A 16,257-nucleotide genomic window follows, 5' to 3' on the forward strand; every position below is an offset into this window, starting at 1 on the left:
CAAAGACACAGCCGAAGAAATGAAATGGATGAATTATTTGAAATATGATGTATAAATAGCAAAGGGATTTGTAATCCATCAGAGTTCTTCACAGAAATAGGAGTTGTGCATGTGTGTATGTGTGTGTGTATTTTAAAGAGATTTATTTCAAAGATTGGCTCACATGATTGTGGGGGCTTTGGCATTCTGAAATCCGAAGGGCACATAAGTCTGCAATTTTTCGGATGGGCAGTCCAGCAGGCTAGAAACTCAGAAACTCAGGCAGAGGGTGATGTAACAGTCTTGAGGCACGATTTCTTTTTCTCCAGAAAACCTGTTTTTGCTCTTAAGGTCTTCCAACATTGGATGAGGCCTACTCACATTATCTTCTTAAAGTGAATGGATTTTAGGTGTTAGCCAAAACCTACTAAATATTTTGTATTAGTGCTTGATTAAATAACTAGTTTATTTACTACAGCCTAGCCAAGTTCACACATACAATCAGCCATCACAGGAGTGAATACTCCTGTGGGGAGCACCCAACAGTCAATGGGAAAATGAAAGTATAAGGACAAGTAGTCAGAGAGGTAGAGAACTTGTAGACAGGGATCACAGAAACCAAAAATAAAAGATAATAAGATGATCAAAAGTGTCAAGCCCTATGCAGGGTCACATGAGATAAGAGCTGAAATCTGTTCCTCGACTTTATCACTTAGTAATTAATTGTGACCCCAGTGACATCTATTTTGATGGAGTTTGAGGGAAGGGGAGAAGATTGTAGTGGATTGAAAAGTGACAGGGAGTTGAGGAAGTAAAAGCCTAATTGCAATATATTAGTAGGAAAAATAACTGAAATGTTCCAAAAAAGCACTTTCCCTTTCTTCAGTTGGGGCCTCCTCACCACCAAATTATTTGGGTCCTCCCCAAGGCTAGAACCACTCCCTGAGAGGCCACCCCAGCAACAGGTGCAGTCATGGCTGTTTAGATGCCAAGCATTATGGAAATTAGCTTCATGTCACAGATGACAAAGTAGACATTACAACGGAAATTCTGGTGATATTTTTAAGAGATATAAGAGAATCCCTAAAAAGTTCTATTTTTTTTTTTTTTTGGTGGAAAGAAATGCCAATATATTCATTAACAAATATTATTTTTAAAAATCATGGGTAATCTGTATACTTCTCTGGTATCAGAAAAGATTCAATCTATTACATGTCCAGTTTTATAAGTTTGGATGACTACAGATAGGCACACTTAATAAAGAGGGCATTTATTTATTTATAGATTTATTTATTTATTCATGAGAGTCACAAACTGAGAGTGGCAGAGACATAGGCAGAGGAAGAAGCAGGCTCCTTGCAGGGAGCCTGCAGCAGAACTTGATCCTGTATCCCGGGATCACGATCTGAGCCAAAGGCAGGCGCCCAACCGCTGAGCCACCCAGGTGTCCCTAAAGAGGGCATTTATAAGAAATGAGTGCATAGAATCATCTCATCATGATAGTTAACGTAGAACTTAGATTGATGCTTATCCAAGTAAGTCTTATTCTGTCTCAAAGTCAAGGAGAGGTATTACTTGAAATAAAAAGGCCTTCTAAAATATTTGAATTTCACAACTGGTAGAAATTTGACATATAATCATAATACTTATTTGATAAAACAATAATCTTAATGTGTGTTTCTTAACCAAAAATATATATATACAATTATCTGGGCTTCTCCAAGGCTAAAACTACTCTTTGAAGAGCTTCTTCCAGTTTTCAGAAGAAAGACCATTGGATCTATGAATTAAAAACAAAATTCTGTAAAATTTTTTTTTGACATTGGTATTGGGATAGAGGTCCTATACTTAATTTATAGGCTAATCATGATATATATGGTTTTACTGTCAATGAAGACTTTACCTAATTCATAAATATTTCTGCAGACCCAATACATTAAAATACTTTGGTAAATGAAACTCCCCCACAAGGGCAGCCCCAGTGGCTCACCAGTTTAGCGCCGCCTTCAGCTCGGGATGTGATCCTAGAGACCCAGGATGGAGTCCCATGTCGGGTTCCCTGCATGGAGCCTGCTTCTCCCTCTGCCTGTGTCTCTGCCTCTCTCTCTCTGTGTGTCTGTCATGAATAAATAAAATCTTAAAAAGAAAAAAATGTAAAAGACAAAAGGCTAAATAAAACTACTGAAGAAAAGAAATCTTTTTAAAAAGTAATGGTGAAAACAAATTATCCAGAAGCACAACCAAGGGTGAGGAAAATGCCCTTGTAATAAAGACAGGACACCTTATCAAATGGAAAGTTGGGGAAATCACACAGGAAGGCTTTTTTAAAATTATTCAAAAAATTTTTATTGTAAAATCTTAAATTCAATCCATCATCCAGTGTTCATTCCAAAAAGTGCACTCCTTAATTTCTGTCATCCATTTCACCCATTCCCCCACCCCATCATCTTCCCCCTGGTAACCATTAGTTTGTTCTCCATAGTGAAATCTGATTCTTGGTCTCTCTCTCTCTTTCTCTCTCTCTCTCTCTTCTTCACTCTCCTTTTTTCCTCTAGTTGTTTCGTTTCTTAAATTCTACATGAGTGAGGTAATATGGTATTTGTCTTTCTCTGACTTATTTCACTTAGCATTATAATCTGTAGTTCTATCCACATCATTGCAAATGGCAAAATTTCATTTTTTATGGCTGAGTAATATTCCATCACATCTGTGTATGTATCATATTTTCTTTCTTTGTTCATTCACCTGTCCATGGACACTTGGGCTGTTTCCATATTTTGGCTATTGTAAGTAAGGCTACAATAAACAAGGTGAATGTAAACCCCCTTTGAATTAGTGTTTTCATATTTTGGGGGTAAATATCCAGTAGTACAATTGCTGGACCATAAGATAGTTCTTTTAAAGATTCTATTTATTTTAGAGAGAGCAAGCAAGCACAAGAGGAGGAGCAGAGGAAGAGGGACAAGGAGACTCCACACTGAGCACAGAGCCCAACACTGGGCACAATCTTATGACCCTGAGATCACAACCTGAGCCAAAACCAAGAGTCAGACACTCAACCAACTAAGCCACCCAGACATCTCATAAAGTAGTTCTATTTTTAACTTTTTGAGGAATCTCCATACAGTTTTTCAGAGTGGCTGTACTAGTTTATATTCCTATCAACAGTGCAAGAGAGTTATTGGTTCTCCATATCCTTGCCAACATTTGTTGTCTCTTGCGTTTTTGCTTTTAGCCATATAATAAGAGTGAGGTGATATCTCATTGTAATTTTGACTTGTATTTCCTTGAGGAGAAGTGCTGTTGGGCATTTTTTCATGTTTATTGGCCCCCTGTATGTCTTCTTTGGAGAAATGTCTGTTCATGTCTTCTGCCCATTTTTTCATTGGATTATTTAGGGTTTTTTTGGTGTTGAGTAGTATCAGTTCTTTATGTATTTTGGATATTAATTCTTCATGGGATATGTCAGGTGCAAATATCTGAAATAGGAAGGACTTCTTCTATTTTTTTAAGTAGGTTCTATGCCCAGTGTGGGGCCCAGTGTGGTACCTGAACTCATGACCCAGGGATCAAGACCTGGGCTGAGATCAAGAGTCAGTTGCTTAACCAACTGAGCCACCGAAGTGCCCCAGGAAGGGCTTCTTAATCATAGCTCAAAGTGTCTGAAGATTTCACTATCAGAAAGACTAAGACTTAGCCTCTGAGGGAGGAACGTATAATCTGTTTTTACTGCAGGCCTGTGCGTAGGCAGGCAAAATGAACTGTTCTCCCTCCCATTCTCCTCCTCACCTCCTCTGCAGGATCAGTCTTAACCCCAAACTCTTGGTTATTATCAGTTCCTTCACATTAAACATGTGTTTAGATGAAATCTTTGAGTTTGTGTGTGTATGCACACAGACATGTAACATGCATATATATATAACTTTTTTTTTTTTTTTTTTTTTACCAAGCATAACTGACCATTTTCTAACCTTCCTACCTGTAGTGAATCAAGTATTACTGAATGTGGATCATGTGAAAAATGCCGTACTAAATATGGTGGAAGGAAGGAAGAGTGGTTAGCAGGGTAAAAAACTAAAATATACTTCTCCTTAATAAATTTTAAGTTTCTTTTTGTTCCTTTGCTTGAGTTCAACCAGGCTTAAAATATGTTTGGCATTGACAGTTAAAGAGAAAATTAAGAAACTAATCAAGACTTCTGGCTTTCAAGGATTCACACCTAACAATGTCTGTTTGTTGATCTGATGCAAGGGAACAGACTCTCTGCATACTGGAGTTGAGGACCCATAGATAGGAAAATATAGTAGTTTAAAGTGGAATCAAATGCAGCCAGGGTCCAATCCCAGATATAAACACTAAATTTTAGTTTCTTCATTTATAAGATACACAATGTTAAATATATCTCAATTATATGAGAAAACTTATTTCAAAGCAATGTGTATGGCTCCTAGCATATGGCAAAAGATTTTTAAAAGATAGTGATGATTATTAAAATATATAGTCTAAATCTCTGACTTAATAAAAACACCAAGACTCCTAAACACTATCTAAGGCTAGTGAGCAGATCTGCTATGTCTAAAACTAATGACAAAATTAGGACTAAAACCCAGAATGATTTAACTGGGAGAACCAGACTTCACTCTGAGAACTAAGCATTTCCAGAAAGTGTGCTAAGGCAGTTTTCACATTTTACAATAGTCTAAGCACTCAAACATTTCAACCAGATGATACTACTTTTACCAAATTAACATTAAGCCATAATTTTCTTCACTGCTTTTTCAAGAACTGCATAAATACGTTTTCTGCTTCAGTGCTAGAAATGATCATAATTCTTTTGCTTTTCACTAGAATATAAGTTTTTTTTTAATTTTTAAAGCTAAACTTTATAGGAAAATACACCTATTTCAGTATGCTTACAGTTGCCTTTGAGTTCACTTCCTCTTTTGGCCCTTCTCTGCTTTTCTCTGCTGCTATACTTTACTACAATAGTAGGGACACAGTATGCTGCTCTGCTTTTGAGGACTATGTTGCACTAAATTATCTTCACTCTTTCCCCTTGGCCCTTCTCTATTTCAGTACTGATGACTCACCCTGGTAGACCTGTAACTACCAGGACTGGTGATCAATGGTCCAGTCCTTGATTTTCTTAGCACTCAAACGAGGCAGATGAGCTACAGAGATTACTCAGAGGCCCAGGTCAGCCAGTAGAAGAGACACCTAGAGGGGCAGCTGCATAGTCAAGATGTTGGGGCTCACTGGAGTGATGGATCTATCAGACTACCATATTTGCAGCCTGCAAATCTTGACCATGCTGCTCACCATCCCTTCCTCACTGACCTCTGAAACAGTGGGTGCTCTGTGGAAGAAGCTTAAATTTTGAAGTTGGCTGAACTAAGTTCAAATATAGTTTCCACCACTTACTAGCTTCATGCCTTCGATTAAGGTCCTTAACCTTCCTAAATCTTAACATGCTCATCTATAAAATAGGCCTTATCCTACTACAGGGATTGTGGTAAGGGGTAGCTGATTCAATGAACATAAAACACAAATCAAAGCAAGCTCCTAGCAAGATTCTGATTTGACAGATGCCGATCTTTATTCTATCTTGTCTGCTATTATTTTTTTATTACACATTAAAGATAGGAATTTAATTAATGATGAAGGTATATTGGGGAGAATATGGTTGAGTAACTGGTGATTATTTTATACAAGTGCCTTTCCATTAGGAAAAGAAATTATTTTAAATCCTAACATATAAAATGTCACTTTGAAAAATTGCATTTCTCTAATGACTAATGTTTTGTACCCTTTCCTCTGTTTACCAGCCATTAATAAATCTTGGGTGAAATGTCATTCAAGATTTTTTTTTAAGATTATATTTATTTATTTGACAGAGATAGAGAGAGAGAGTAGAGAGAGAGCACAAGCAGGTGGAGCGTCAAGCAGTGGGAGAGAGAGAAGCAAGAGCCCCATGTGGGGCTCAATCCCAGGACCTTGAGATCATGACCTGAGCTGAAGACAGCCACTTAACTGACCGAGCCACCCATGTACCCCCGAGGCATTTTTTTAAAAAATCATGTTTTCTTATTTTTGAGGAGTAGTGTGAAATAAGAAATATGTATGTTGGTTACTGCCCTCAATTCCTGACATAAAGCTCCTAAAACCCTTATAAAATAAGGATGCTAGAATATTTTGTTCTAATATTTAATCAAATTTGACCTCGCTGGGATCCCTGGGTGGCGCAGCGGTTTAGCGCCTGCCTTTGGCCCAGGGCGCGATCCTGGAGACCCGGGATTGAATCCCACGTCGGGCTCCCGGTGCATGGAGCCTGCTTCTCCCTCTGCCTGTGTCTCTGCCTCTCTCTCTCTCTCTGTGACTATCATAAATAAATAAAAATTAAAAAAAAATTAACCTCGCTTCCTGACACAGACCTCCTAAGAAGACCTTTGTAACTTCCTGAGTGATAGGGGCATCTAACACTGAGGTCCTGAATCCTTTGGAACTTCATGGGTGATAGGAACATTTTTTGCTCTAATGAGGTGACTCTTGGTGGGCTCCTAGATGGGGACTGGTCACCAAAAAAAAGACAGCCATGTTTAGAAGCTTAGAACACTCAGTTCCACCCTCCAATCTCTGGAGGAGACAGGGGCTAGAAATGGAGTTAATAAATCAATCATGTCTATGCGATGAAGCCTGCATAGAAATTCCACCAGTTCAGGGTTTGGGGAGTTTTTGGGTTGTTGGACACATTTATGTGCCGGGAGAGTAGCACACCCTAGGTCTACAGGGACAGAAGTTCTTCTGCTTGGAACCCTTTCAGACTTCAACCTAGGTATCTCATCATCTAGCTATTCACATGTAACCTTTATCATATCCTTCACTGTACAACACACTGGCAAACATAAATGTTTCCGTGAATTCTGTGAGCTGTTCTAGCAGATGATTGAATCCAAGAAAGGAGTCATAGAAACCTTCAATTTGTAACTAAACTGGACAGAAATTGTGAGTAACCTGGTATGATATTGTGATTTATAACAAGAAATATATTTCATCTTCATCCACTGTTCCTGGCACATAGCTCCTAAAACCTTAGAATTTCCTATACAGTAGCCCACTTTATCCATGGTTTTATTTTCCATAGTTTCAGTTATCCATGGTCAACCTCTATCTGGAAGCAGATGATCCTTCTGACATACTGTGAGTTCAGTAGTAGCCCAGTGCTACCCAATGCTATGTTACTGAACTCACTTCATCTCATCACCCAGGCATTTTAGCATTTGATATCACAAGAAGGGTAAGCACAGTACAATAAAATATTTTGAGAGATCACATTCATTTATTGCAGTATAGTTATAATTGTCCTATTATTATTACTAGTCTTTTACTGTGCCTAACTTGTAAACCAAACTTTACCATAGGTATGCATGTATAGGAAAAAAAAACCTACTTACATATAGAGTTCAGTACTATCTGCAGTTTCAGGCATCCACTGGGAATCTTGGAGCATACCCCCTACTGACAAGAGCGGGGGGGGGGGGGGGGGGGGGGGGACTACTGTACAAGACCCATAGGGCATCATTTGTTATACTATTTGCCTTTTGTCCTTAGTTCCTCAAATAGCTCCAAAACCATAAAGGTAAAAGGAGTGTCTTGTCATTCATGACAAGCCCCTTTCAACCACACCCGAGTTAATGTTTAGGAGCTAACTTTGTAAATCCTAAGGTGCTGAGGGCCACTTGCCAAGAGAACCCACCATCATTAGAGACTTTCAGTCCCATCTCCTTGACTCCCAATCTCCAGAATGGAGAGAGGGGCTGGAGGTTGAATCAATCAGTGGCCAGTGATTTTATCAATCATACCTATACAATAGAGCATCCACAAAAACGCCAATGAAGAAGCGTTAGAGTTCCCAGGTTGGTGAACACCTAGAGATGGTGAGCGGTAAGCCCATACAGCACAGAAGCTCTATGCCCCTTCCCTCATATGTTGCCCTATGCATCACTTCCACTTGGCCATTCCTGAGTTATAACCTTTTATAATAAACCAAAAATCTAGTAAGTAAAATGTTTCTGAGTTCTGGGAGCTGCTATAGCAAAGCAATCGAATCCAAATAAAGGGTGGTGGAAACCTATCTATAGTTCATTGGTGAGAAGCACAAGTAATAACCTGGACTTGCAATTGGCATGTGAAGTGGGGACAGTCTTTTGGGACTGAGACCTTAATCTGTGAGATATGACACTGTCTCCACGGAGATAGTGTCAAAATGGAGTGAAATTGTAGGACACTTGGTCAGTATCCGCTAAGAACTGGCAAACTGCTTGGTGTTGGGAAAAACATATATCTACCTGGGGACCACCTGCTTGTGATTGGCCTCTAAAGTGGTGGGCAGTGACTAAGCCCTTAACCTGTGGGATTTGTGCTCACTCTGGTTAGTGTCAGAATTGAACTGAATTGTAGGACATGCAGCTGGTTTTGGAGACTGGTTGGTGGGGTAACCCTACACATCTGATGTCCAAAGTAGTGTGACTGAAGTGCAAAAATAAAGAATAAGCAGTTTGCCTTAAAATAAATATTTAATCTATTTATTCAGATACAAGTCCTTTGTCAGGTATATGCATTTTGAATATTTTCTCTCAATCTGTGACTTTCCTTTTTCTTTTTTTAAAAATATTTTATTCATTCATGAGACATAGAGAGGCAGAGACACAGGCAGAGAGAGAAGCAGGCTCCCTGTGGGGAGCCCGATGCAGGACTCGATCCCAGGACCCCGGGATCACGACCTGAGGTAAAGGCAGATGCTCAACCACTGAGCCACCCAGGTGCCCCATAAATTATTCTCTTTAAAATTATTTTCTTGATTCTTCAGTTTCAAAAAGTTAACTGATAATGAATAAGAATATATTTCAATTTTAAAGATATTAAAGTTCACTAAAATATTGTGTCTTACAGTTTGCATTGTTTCATTAAGATTCAAACACAAATTTAAAGGAGTCACATGGATTGTCAGAACTGCAGGAATTTACGTTCCATTTCTTTGCCTTTACTTATTCCTTAATATTTATTCATTTAAGTAATCTCTACACCGAATGTGGGGCTCAAACTCACAACCCCAAGACTAAGAGCACATGCTCCTCTGACTGAGCTAGCGAGGCATCCCTTCTTTGCCTTTAAATTATGTACTATTATTTCAAATCTACTATTTAACAAGAGACTGTCCTGTATAACGTTGGTCAGAGTATGAGCTACACTTAGAGAAAGCTCAAATGATTTCTAACCATTATAAATCCTAAACTTTTTCTTTAAAGGGCCAGATATTAAATACTTTGTTTTACCGACCATGTATGGTCCCTATTCCAACTACTCAACTCAGCTGTTCTAGTGTGAAAATAACCACAGACAATACGTAAATGAATAAACATGGCTGTAGGGGCAATAAAACTTCACTTATGGACACTAAAACTTGAATTTCACATATCATTTTCATGTCATGTGGTATTGTTCTTCTCTTGATTTTTTTCAACCGTTTAAAAAATGTAACAACCATTCTCAGCTCACAGGCTGTACAAAACAGGCAGCAGGCAGATTTAGGTATGTCATTTACTGACCCCTCTAGCCAAGGGAATGTTTAAGTTTTGTTAATATTCCTTGCTGTCCCCCTTTGTAGGACAGGTCTATTTGTAGTTCACCCTTACACTGAAGGTATAACCCTTTGAGTATAGATCTTTTTACAAGAGGTCTTTTATTAGACTGGCCAACTTTGGTAAGCTATAGTTTGTCTCCCACCCTTGATACCCTGAGTTGTAGAAATTGAGCTCAGGGTCCCAATTCTTTTGCAGAAATTCCTGGGGCAAAAGGCAGCTTTGTGCTACTTTACCTCTCTGGATTTCTGTATTCATACTGCTTTTGGCCTCTGAATTTTTTAAATTTCTTGCCAGTTCAAACATTTTGCCCATCATCAATTGCAGTTTTGACTAGGAGGGTTAGAGGATTTTGCTTCTGCAGAAACAGAGATCCTCTATGCACAAATCATTTTTATTTACACTAGCTAAAAGCACTGTGTCGTTTTACCCTCTTTTCTTACTTTATAATTTTTAAGTTTTGGAGACTAAAGTCCTAGGGAGACTTTTCGATTTCTTCCTAAGAGTTATACTTCACTCCAGGCTAACATCTCTTAATAAAAGAGTGTCAATCTTAGTGCAATAAATGTAATATTGTTTGACTAGGGTGCCTGTAAATGTGGGCAGAAACTTGAAGCAAGATTTAGTTACTGTTATAAACAAATCCTGGATCTATTATTAAATGGTAAATAGAATTTTAAGTTATATCAGTAAGGAATAGCAAATGGAAAAAATAACATTTCTAGATTATTTTGTCTATTCAACCCAACTCAAAAGATGTAGGACTCAGTAAGATTTCACAGGCCATCAGCTTTTAAAGAAGAAATCATTTAAGTTTCATTGTCTATATGCTCTGAACTGTCCACATCAGTGCAATGTTGAAATGTATTCTCTAAAATGAAGTTTGTGTAATCTAATTCAGAAGTATATCCTGATTCTGATAAAATTACTTTGTATGGACAGCTTCTAATAGACTTTGCCAAATAAAAATTTATGCTGTCAATTCAGTTTTTAAGTATCATTCAGAAAAATCTGTACATTGGGATACCTGGGTGGCTCAGTGGTTGAGCATCTGCCTTTGGTCCTGGGATTGAGTCCTGCACTGGGCTCCCCACCGGGAGTCTGCTTCTCCCTCTGCCTATGTCTCTCCCTCTCTCATAAATAAATAAAATCTTAGAAAAAAAATCTGTACATGAATCCCAAATTCCTTGCTCCCTCCTCTTTTGGGTGAGAACATTAAAGTTTATTCTTAGCAAATTTCAATTATATAATACAGTATTATTAACTAAGTTACAATGCTGTATACTAGATCCTCAGACTATCTTATATCTAAAAGTCTGTACCCTTTTATACACTATTAGCCACCCCAGACCCCTGCCAGCCCCGACAACCACTATTCCATTGTTTCTATGAGCTTGGCTTTTTTTCTATTGAACATATAAATGATAACATATAGTATTTGTCTATCTAGCTTACTTCACTTAGTATAATGTCCTCAAGCTCTATCGATGTTGTTGCAAATGGTAGGATGTCCTTTCTTCTTATAGCTGGACAATATTCCATTATACAGGTATATACACACACCACATCTTCTTTATCCATTCATCCATTGATGGACACTTGGGTTGTTTCCGTATCTTAGCTATTGGAAATAATACTGCAATGGACAGAGAAGCACAAATAACTCTTCAATATCTTGTTTTCATTTCCTTTGGAACATGGCCTTTTCTTGATATGATTAAAACAAATTCTGGATTATCAACGTAATTCATGTTTTGTAGATGCTTCAGTTTTGGTGACTAGGCTTATTTTGTTTTAGATGGCCTAAGGCTGTTGGATTAAGAATGTGGCTGGCCTTTGTCCCTGTCTCATGAGGTAGCCTCTAAACTCTTTGCATTTTCCCAGTGATAGGAGTGTCTTTGTTATTTATGGTGGACTCCAAGAGAGTTTCTGTTAATGAAATGAATCAGGATGGGGACTGGACAAGACAGAAAGACCAATCATATGATTAGAAGGTTGGGACTTTTGAGCCACGTAATATCAACCCCACCACCAGGAAGGAGAGGTAGGGACAGAGACTGAACGGAACCTCGTGGCCAATGATTCAGTCAATTGGCTATGTAATGAAACCCCAATAAAACTTCTGGACACTGAAGCTCAGATGAGCTCCCTTGGCTAGCTAGCGATACTCTATGCACTATCATACATCAAAGGAGGGGTGGTGTGTGGAGGAAAATGTTCTAACTACATGGGGAGAGGACATGGAAATTTCATTATTTGGGGCCCTCCCAGACCTCATTCTAAGAGTCTCTTCTTTTGGCTAGTTCTGACATGCTACTTTTTTGCTATAATAAAACTATAAGTATAGTGCTTTCCTAGTTCTGTGAGTTGTTCTAGTGAATAATCAATCAAACCTGAGGGAGTTATGGGAACCTCCCAAATTTGTAACCAACTGGTCAAAAGTGAGAGAAGTCCTGGGAATTCTCAAGTTTGTAGCTGGTATCTGAAATGAGGGTAGTCTTGTAAAGCATTGTACCCTTAACCTATGAAGTCTGGTCTAACTCTAGGTAGTTAGTATTGGAATTGCATTGCAAAGGCTTTACTATACTTACTGCCATATGTATTCCTACGCTGCTTTCTCTATCTTCAAGTTCCTTGGTTCATATAGGAGTTGTGACCGTTTTTAAAAAGTAAACCTACTTTGTATTACATGATTTTTTATAAAGCACTGTAATATAATAGCAGTGATTATTTCTGAAGTAATTAGAAATCAGACATATTTTTATCCAACAAATTTTTATTAAATATATTTCATAAGTACATTCTAGTTACTAGGATACAAAGATAAAATACATAATTTCTGCTGCCAGAGAGCTTACAGTCTAGGGAAGACTCAGACAAACCATTATAGTAGAATTAATCAATGCTATAAAAGAAATATGAAATAGTAAGTGTAGCAATGCCAAAAGAGTAGATGAAAAAGAGAAGCAAGAGGCTTGGAAGAAGTGACATCAAGACTGAAGTATGAGAGCTGATCAGAGAATAACCAGGAGGAAGAGGTTAGAAGGGCAAAAGAGAAGCATGGAAGGTGGAGAGTGGAGTGCTCCCTGGACCTGATAGAAAGTTGAACTGCATACAGGAGGTAAGTGTTGTGGTTAGAGAGAAACACGGAGCCAGAACACATGGCCCCTATGTACACTATGCTAAGAAATTTGGATCTTATCTTGAATGTAATGGGGAAGCACTGAAGAATTTCAAGCAGGGGAATACATTCATGAGAGATAAGTTTCAGAAAAAATAGAGCAGCGTCTTGAATGGATTATACATCAGATGAGACTGGAATCAGTCTTAGGAAGTGAGGAAGTAACTTTGGAGGAAAACAGTAAGTTAGTATAGAAAAAAAGGAATTAGAACCATGAGACATAAGAAGATAAAACTATATTGGATTCAATTGAATTTGAGGGGATAAACACCAGAGGGACATTAGGGTTTGATTTTAATGGTGCTTCTCTTCACTAAAAGGAATTGAAGAGAAAAAAAGTATCTATGGTAGGAAGAGTACAGTTCAGTTTGGCACATATTGAGATTCTGTGGAACAAAGTATAGCAGACACACAGTTGAATGGAGAAGGTAGCTCATGAGAGAAACTGCAAATGAAAATACAGATATGAAAGTCATTAACTTGATTAGTTTTTTTAAAGATTTTATTTATTTATTCATGAGAGACACAGAGAGGCAGACACACAGGTAGAGGGAGAAGCAGGCTCTTCACAGAGAACCCGATGTGGGACTCGATCCTGGGTCTTCAGGATCACACCCTGAGCCGAAGGCAGACACTCAACCACTGAGCCACCTGGGCGTCCCTGAAAGTCATGACTTTAAAAGTGATTTTGGAGCCATGGGAGCAAATAAGATCATTAAGTAGGAGTTTGTTTTTTTAAAAAAGAAAAAAAAGAGTAAAACCAAGAAAGGAATCCAGAGAACAGCAATATTTGAGGACCAGACAGAATTAGAACATACAGGAATTCAAGAGAAAACAGTATCTGCATCCAGTAGCAGATTGTTCCCTGGTTTAATAACATGCAGGTCATGAGAGACCATAGCAAGAAGAGTTTCACAGAAATAGGGATGGAAATCAGATAAAATGGATTAAGAAAATGAAAGGGATGAGAAATCTGAGATGACGTCTGACCATATATTCAATACACTTGTGTGTGAAAGAAGGAAAAGTATAAGGAAATACCTAGATGAGGGCAACAATTAGAGGGAAGCTGTTCTGATTTTTAAGATGGGTACATTCTAATAGGCTAAAAGGAAAAAGCCAGCAGGGAGGGAGAAGTGGAAATTGTGGAAGAGGATAATAGATAAGGCAAAGTCTCCGTGACAATGAGAGAAGAGATTCAAAGAAATTCAGACAAGGGGTAGAGGGCATGTGTTTATCAAACAAGATGAGGAATACTGTATTCTGAGTGGGAGAAAAAACAAAGAAACGATGGTACAAAAAGCACTATAAAGAGAAAATTTAAGTTATAACTCATATTTATAGGACAGGGAATTCAGGAACAATGGAATTCCAACTAATTAGCAGGAAAGCCAGCTAATAGTTGAAAATGATACACAAGTAACAATTTATGTACATTCTCTACAGAAGAGTACCATGCAAAATATCAGGCCCAAAGAATAAGAAATAATTCCACACCATGTTTCCTTTTCCTGAGGATGCCAGGAATTAGCTATTGAAATGAATAGCTAAGTGGAAATTCCTGTTTCTGCTAAGTACACAGAAAGCATGGCCATACTGCAGAGGGATATTTATAACATTTTAAACTAGTAATCACTACTCATTTTTCTATGAACACAATTTCATAAAAACAGCCCACAAAAACTGACTGAACTCATCCTCTAACTAAAATTTTACAATAGAACTTTTGGCAGTCTGCATAAAGAAAAAAAAAAGCCACTCTGAAATGATGATATTAAATAGTTGGCTAGGATCTTCACAAGGTGAGTGACTCATTTCTGCACACCAACCCCATTGGCACCTGATTCACATTTATGCCTCTGCAAAATAAAAATTACTTCACGCAATGGATCTTCAAGATTGCTTGTAAATTAGTAAATCAAATCAAATAGAATATCAAGTGTCTATTTCATTCATTTAATAAAGATACATTTTAACTATGTCTCAGTTGCAAAAATGAAAAGAACACTGCCTCTGCCTTCCAGGAATACAAACTCTACTGGTGGACCGAAAAACAATGAATTATTGTAAGAGGGTATGCACTACTAGGTGTAGGAAAGAGAACACAAAAAAGATACTCCTTTAGTTTAAGAAAGGTTTCCTGGAACAAAGAATATATAAATTAACTCTTAACAATGAAGAGGAGTCTACCTTGAGGAGGGCTATAGGGGTTCTCCAGAGAGTGGGAATGGCAGCAAAATGGTGACAAGAAAAACCTGACTTCCGGAAAATGGGTTTAGCATGCAGTAAAGGATATAAAACAGGGGAAAGGAATAAGGATTGGGAAAATCTAAATTAGAAAGGTCTGTATATTATTCTAAGGAATTTTGACTTTTATGTATAGATATGACAGAAGAACTGAGAAATTTTAAAGAGATTACAATGAAATTTCTTTTAAAAAGAGCACACTACTGCAGCGTAAAAGATGGGTTGGGGCAATACTTGAGATAGGGAGACCAGTTAGAAGGCTACTCCATGGTACAAGTGAGAAATGACAAAAGCTAGGATTAAGGCTTGAGCAGTGGACATGGAGAGTATTGGGAAGGTACGCGAATTATTTAGGAGACAAAACTAACAAGACATGAAGAGCAATTAATCGGGGTGAGAGAGCATTCTTAGTGTTAGTCTACTGCTAAGAAACTGGCATTCTGGGTAACCTGGAAACTCCAGTTAACATGTCTGTAAGGCTGAAGTCCACCTGCAACACTGTCCCATCTGCAACAAGTTGGGCTCCCTGGAAAATACCCCATCAATACAGTTCCCCCAGACTGTGACATAAATAAACTTTGGTTATCTGGTGAGCAAACATCCAAGAACAGCTTCCATGTGTTACCTAGATACTATAAAAAGAACAGCGTTAGATCAAGCTATTAGAGCTGCAACCAGTAGAATTAGTCTCCCCCATTCCCTTCTCCCGCTATATTATTTGTACCTCTATTACAGCATGTATCACTGTATATTATCAACTTGTCCCTAGGGAGCAGTTACTGACGATGTTTTCCCCACTTACATACAATCTCCAGAGGGTACAGATAGTAACACGTGCCCAAAGAGTACAGAACACATAGCCTTATGCATGACAGGCACATAAATACTTTTTGTATCAAAGCAGGCACAATTATGGCCAGTTAGGTATTACAGGGCTTCAAGTTAGTTGTGGAAGGAATTAAGCTAAATCTTTGCATGTGATGAACACTCATGAGTGTGCGGGAATCTGTCAAAAATGTGATTCTCCAGAAATAAGTAATAATCTCAGCTCTCTCTATGCCTATTCATTCCTGTGTCTAGATGGTTACAAGAAGGGAGAAAAATCTCCCAACACATTTTAGTTTTGTTGGAATCTCACCATAAAGTGAGGTTTTTGTTTATAATAATCCAATGTGATGGCAGTCCTAGAAAGGCTTGATGAGAGCTCTCCTA

At 38.1% G+C, this 16,257-nt stretch overlaps 1 long non-coding RNA gene across 7 annotated transcripts in view; it reads right to left on the reverse strand.

Annotated features, from left to right (window-relative positions):
- The window catches only part of LOC112640772 (uncharacterized), a 152,765-nt gene that overhangs the window by 125,234 nt on the left and 11,274 nt on the right, over positions 1 to 16,257 (reverse strand). The window contains exon 2 of one of the 7 annotated variants that reach the window (XR_007411411.1): positions 11,073 to 11,253. The exons of 5 other annotated variants lie outside the window; for them this stretch is intronic. This is a non-coding gene — a long non-coding RNA (uncharacterized LOC112640772). Of the gene's footprint in view, positions 1 to 1,969; positions 2,096 to 11,072; positions 11,254 to 16,257 lie in introns of all 7 variants that reach the window. One more of the 7 variants, XR_007411405.1, reaches the window with a different exon arrangement.

Source organism: Canis lupus, chromosome 6 (genome assembly GCF_003254725.2).
Source record: "Canis lupus dingo isolate Sandy chromosome 6, ASM325472v2, whole genome shotgun sequence".
Classification (NCBI taxonomy): Eukaryota; Metazoa; Chordata; class Mammalia; order Carnivora; family Canidae; genus Canis; species Canis lupus.